This window comes from Aythya fuligula, chromosome 4, assembly GCF_009819795.1.
Source record: "Aythya fuligula isolate bAytFul2 chromosome 4, bAytFul2.pri, whole genome shotgun sequence".
Lineage (NCBI taxonomy): Eukaryota > Metazoa > Chordata > Aves > Anseriformes > Anatidae > Aythya > Aythya fuligula.
The window spans coordinates 35,769,352-35,775,919 of NC_045562.1; positions in this window are offsets into that span (position 1 = coordinate 35,769,352).

The window sequence follows — 6,568 nt, forward strand, 5'->3', positions numbered from 1 at the left end:
CCACTTGAGCAATGAAATGTGCATGTTAGCCCTGATTTACAGAAGATGGTATCTTAGTCACACTCAGATCCTTTTGTTGAACAGAATCTCCTCTATTAGAAGTGGCAAACATTAAAATTAGAAGTTGTTTCTGAGATAATGCTGCAGTCTCAGAGTTCAAACCACACATCAGTGAATACAACAAGCCCAGAGGTAACATTAAGAGTCCATGCGCAGCTCCATAGCACGGCTGTTGCTTTTTTCTTTAAGTCCTTAAAAATAACATAATAAAGATATTGCCTCCAGACAGTTATTCTTAAATTCATTCAAGACTGAATGGATTCCTGTACCTCATATTTCTCTCAGCATGATTGTTTCACACTGTCTGTGCATTTAGGAAGATTAATTTATACTGGTCACATAATTAAAATTCTTTTATTACCCTAAGGAAGAATTCTAACACTTTCTCCTCTGGGCTTCATGCTCTGAAACTAAGGTAACACAAGCTCTGAACTATTACAACCAATTCATTTGGACTGCATGGCAAGAGGTCTTACTCAAGACATGAATTTAAGATACTCTTCCAAAGTTATTTTGAAGCCATTATTATGGGTCTGTGCTTTACATTCTCTCATTGACTCCATCTAGCTTTCTCACAAACTAAGTAAGGGGATTATTTTTAAATTTCTGGCCACAAACACCCTTTGACATCTCAAAGATAACTTGGGCTCTGTCTCATGCTACATCACGCATCAAGACCAACATTTGAACTTCAGTAAGCCATCTCATGCCCAGCTCTGCCGTCCTGCCTCTGAAGGAAGTGAGCCACCAAAACATTAGTTACAAATGCCTTTTTTGCCATATCAATGTAGAAGGTGTCACCTGCAAAGAGGCAATAACCACCTTGTTTATACCACTGACTTCCCCAAGACCTTTAACATGCCTGCTGCATCAACTGTTCATCCTGACTGTCTGTCATGAGCCAAAGAAGGATGCTGGCTGACTTCAAAGTTAACCTTCACTTAGCAACTTCATGCAAAGGAGACACTTGAGTACTGCTACATTTTTGAGCTGTAATAGTATAGCATATAGTTAACAGTAATAGTTCCTAATAGTATAGGAGTTCCAGCAGACTGTTTTTACATGCCTTCCATTGTAACTATTCAGCAGAGTTTCAGCCATGCACTACATTAGAAAAAGCTTTAGTCCAAATCCCAGCAAGTGCTCCAAAGCTCAGAACACAGCATACTTTTACAGCAATGTCATCTAAAAGATAGTAGTATCATTAGTGCTCTCTACTGGATAAACACATAATTACTTCAAAATTAATATAGCATCATGGATCCCAACTACAAAGGGGTGTAGGAACAGCTTCAAACAATTGCACAAATACTCAGGTCAGGGTAGTTTTAATTTTAAGTTCTCCTTCCTGTTCTTCACATACTATACCAGTATGCATAGGTTTGTGTACAGCTAACAAATGAAATCAGATTAAGAGCTCCTATGTCCTGAAAAATAGCGGTATAGTGGTACATTTGGAAGTCAGAGAACAAGTATCTTCATCACTTCACATACCCTACACACACTTAGCAAGCTTTACTTGGTGGTCAGACCACTACGTGAAGTGGCATCATGTAGTTCATGGTGACTTCCAGGTGAAGAACATGAAGTAAAGTTCGCTGTTATCCGACACATTAGTGCCCATTGCTCCCTCTGAATAAGACAACCCATGATTTGGCATTCCCTACAGCCAGCACTGAATCACTTAGCCACACCAGCAGCAGAACGATTGCACTGCCCTGTGGTTCAGTATTACTTAGAGCCAAACACAAAACACTTAATTTGGCATTGAAGTGTTGATGGTTCAAGCACCTGCAACCACAAGACTTTGCATAAAAGGGAGTAGTGATTGGCCTTTGTGAGAACCTCTTAATAAAGCAATTCCCTACAAATACCCAAAGCATACCTGCCACTACATTACTTCCTTCTACCAGTGGGCTTACAGATCTTTTTAGCAGGAGCTTTTAACAAAGGGCTAAAGAAACACAAAACTTTTTTACTTTCACTGCCACTTGCCTGAATCTTCACATGCAAAACAGGAACTTCAAACAAAGTCACCTCAGGTTATGTAGATGCAACAGTTCATTTTAAGTTTTTAATTCCATTTCTGTTATCCGAGTTTCGGATACATTCAGGAACTAGGTTCATTACTTACAGTAACGTTTAAAAGCTAACTGAGAATGAAACACCATTATGCACAGCCCTGTACTGACACATATGCAGCATAGTCTGCATCCTGCAGAGTTTAGCATAGGAGAACACAAGGCAGCTGGAAGGGAAACAAGGAGGGGATGGGGAAGAGTGAAGTCATCACTGATTGAGTCCTAACAGGAAGCATTTCTGAAGTATTGTAACTTACTCACCCAGATATTGTTTGAGGGAGAGTAAGATTAGAGTTACCTGACTTATATGGCCGAACTGGTAAAAACCAGGAAGCATTACTAAACACCACTGATGAAGCTGTCAAAGTATCACCGTTTGGTGATTATTTCTCTTATGCAGTAAGCCTCTGGCTGCACTCCCTCAGTTTTCCATGACAGTACTTAAATGGGTAGGGGAGTAAAGTTAAGCAATATTGTTTGGTCCTAGTGATCTGTAGAATATCCATCTTAAGAATGCTGGGATTCAAAAGGATTTCAAGACACGGTCATTTACCCTCTTGGCTTCATTTTAATCTTTCTACCAATGTTTTTTTCACCATTTGTCAGCCTTCCTCTTATATAATACATTGGATTTGAGTAATTTGTATTACACACACCTTTTCATTTAAGAGTACACATCATCCTTCAAAAAAAAACGGGTAGTGTATTCAGGCAGAAGAGTTGCTTGGAAAAAAAATCAGCAGCTATTTCCAAGAGAGATTAAGACAAACCCCAAAATACTTACTTTTATCCAAACAAATTTCTTGGAATGGAGAGTGCAGATGGACAGAAGGCCAGACATTAGTTTGGCTCAAATAATGATGAAAATATAAGTAAGGTCACAATTAACTTGACCAAAGAGCTGCTACACCTTTTTCCCACGTATTTTTTTTTTTAGATGTATACAAGACATCTGAAGTTGGTAAGTTTTTGCTTAAACATCTTCTCTTTGGTCTCAAAGAGTAGGAAATCCACAACTTTGCATACCCACACCCTCTGAAGCTCTTGCTTACACTTCTTTCCAGCTTCTCCCTCCCCTTTTTGAAAATCATTCGATTGTTTTCCTTTCATCAAATCCTCTCCAAAGCTGGAGATTTATGCCCATTCCCATAGTGTGGGCTGGGGAATGTGAAAGAACTGCTGCTTTTCCGTTCATCCCGGTCTACCCAGCTGAACAGATCCATAGCACCAAGAGAGACAGAGTAAGGAGATGAGCTGAATTCCCAGGCAGCCTTGTCAAATAAGCAGTTACAGTCTTATTTGATGTTTATTTCAACTTGTAGCCTCACAACTCATTCACAACTGGAGAACAAACACTGATCACTATGCATAAAGTGTATTGGATTAATATCCAGGAAATTCAGAAGTTCCAGAAAGTGTTCCTCCAAGCCTGTAGTCAAAGAAAATCATCTTCACCTATGCTGTAACGTCTACAGCATATGAACAGAGAGTACATTTCAGACCAAGTGTACTACAAATGTTGCCGTCTTCCCATATATGCCTTCCATCTCTTAACATACCCTGTGAGACCATCGGAGCAGTACATGTGCTCTTGTAGGCTGTCATGTAGGGTCATACTGACAGGACATGGATCCCCATTTCAGGAACAGATCTTACTTCCTCAGAAAGGCTAATAACTGCTTTGAAGAAGTTAACTACTGTTTGCTTTCTATTCCACTTCCTCAAATTGTTTATTATCCTCACACATGCCTTCAGTCACATCAATCGCCAAATGTGGAATACAGATGACAAACCCAAATGATGAAATCATCCCCACAATTCCTCTCAACACTATGGCCAACTCCTTCCCCCAGTGAATTCTGAGTAGCTGCTGTTTCCATTGCTTCATCAATGTGAAACACCTTGCAGCCCCGGGATTTTGCAGCTCAGCAAAGAACTAGCAATTCCTACTGAAGCTAATTTTTTTTTAAACTACAATTAGGTTCTTAGTTGCATTAAAGCTTGATCTGTCCTTTACCTTAGCAGGTAGCAGATTGAAGTTACTCAAAGCAAAACTGAGACAGCTCAGGTCAAGGATAATTCTTCAATTAGCCTGAATTGGTCTTGCATGAAGGGGAGGTTCCCACGATTTTATCCTCACACACCAGTACCGAGCTTCATCTTGAGACCACATAAAGGCATGTGTTTCTAATGCCAGAGGGAGGTGTGGGCAGCCAAGTAGAGGAGACTCAGCTTCATAATGCACATTACAAGTGTAGCCCAAACCTTTCCCTTCCCTCCCCCACAATTCACCACCCAGGAGTAATTTACAGACTATTAACTAGCCTGTTAATTGTTTGAGTTTCCTAGGTATTCTTCCAGTTAAGAAAAAACAAAACAAAACAAAACAACCTTCTTTCAACTTGCAGTCTCAGGAAACTTGAGGAGAAACACACAAGAAGTTGAAAACAGTCTCCAAACCTTGTCTTTATAGACAGCCTAAACATTTGTGCCATAATTTTGACCTTCACTGCGAACTGCTGCATTTCAGCCAATAATAATGCTCAAGTGGAAAATGATTTAAACATATCTGCAGATTTAGATGATGTTCTTGACCCAACGAACAATTCTGGCAGACACCTAATGAAAAACCCACAAGCCAAAAAAGCCTCCTCCCAAGTTTAGTTACTTCTTCCTCTCCACTAAGAACACCAACCAGTGCAATCTAGTTTGTCCTCAGTTGGAGTTCAGCTTCAAGTGATGTTTGATCTGAATTCAACAACTACTTAACAACAATGGTTTGTGTTATATGTTGATACCACCTGAAAAAATACAAAGGCTGACCCTTTCCTCAAGCAGGATAACCATAGTACGCATTGCTAACATGAATTAATACAACTCAAATGAAACATGGTTATATCATTGCAACTGAAATACATTTGAAATTCAGTTAATACCAGTACCTGTTTCTCCAGATCTGTTTGGCTTCATAGAATCATAAAGTTGGAAGGGACCCATAAGGATCATCGAGTCCAACTCCTGGCACCACACATGTGTACCCAAAAATAGGATTAATAGGACCACTTCTTACTTATTTTCTGTATGTGTGCTTCTTCGAGCTGAGATTTATAGATTTACCATTCTAGAAAAAAGTGCCACCTAAAATTTACTAGAACATCGATCTTTGCTCTCAGTTGAAACCGCTGAAAAATTAAGATAATTTGAGATACCCTCTGAGACACAAAAAAACAACATTCTGACTTGTTTACACAATCTGATACACATACAATAAAACACTCATTTGCCCCCATCCATTTCTTAAATGGATAAGAAATATCATTAAGTATTTGTGCCAAATTACAACAAAATTTAAGAACAGGCACACTGCAAAAATAAACCCAAGATACACATTGTAGTTCAGCAGAGAAAACACTATGAAAAACAGCAAGGAAGTTAAATAATGTTCTCTTATGAACGCAATAGTTAAGTACCACAGTTCTTTAGAATATACTTGAAAATGAATGAGTCAGTTGAAAAATGATACTAACCTTTAAAGCCAAGTACTAACACTGTCCTTTGTCTGGCGAGGGAGATGCCCTCCCCTCAGAACTGGAATGGCTTGGCATCTCTGCAAAGCACTTAAGACTGACACCTCTTTTTACATCATTTAATGCACACTGTAGGAAAACAGATTGTGAAACTGTTAACAGACCTTGCATCAAATTTTATAACTCAGAATAAAGCCAGATAAAAACATGGTCAAGCAGCATAATGTAATGACACGAGTCCATGCTCACAGTCTAAAATAAATTTTATGATCAGGTCAATTCTGATGCTTGTTCACATCAAATTAAAAGACATTTCAAGACTATAGCTTGATGCTGTAGTCTCCAAATTCAGGTGCATGCAGCTCAGGGGGTGCATAAAATAATCCACTTCAGTGCAGGAAAAAGGTTTTTATGCCATTAGTAAGTACTTGAAAATATTTTTTCATCTTTCTCTCATCATTTTTCAGTTTCTGTTCTTATATATATTTTATAATGTCCACACAAAATATATAAGCAATACATATAAACTGTAGGACTAGGCTCAGGTAACAACACACTATTGACGGTATCTACCCTTTGGTGAAAGTACACTGAAATTACAACGTTATGGCAGATACTTGTGAAACTGCCATCAAAACATATATAACTACTAAATTAGTTAGGAGCCATCCTTTCTTTTTGGCTGTGTGGTAGTGCTGGGGCCAGGCTCAAACACTTCCCCCTCAGTGCCCCCGCCTCACTTCCCACACACCACCTCCATGTACAGCCACCCCACCCCTGGGGACTGCTCCCCACAGGTGCCAGCCTGTCAGCAAGGTCAGGGTCCTGAATTACCTGCTCCATGCGTGGAGGTGTCCCTGAGGGGGCTGGGGACAGGACACACAGTACAGCCCCACCTCA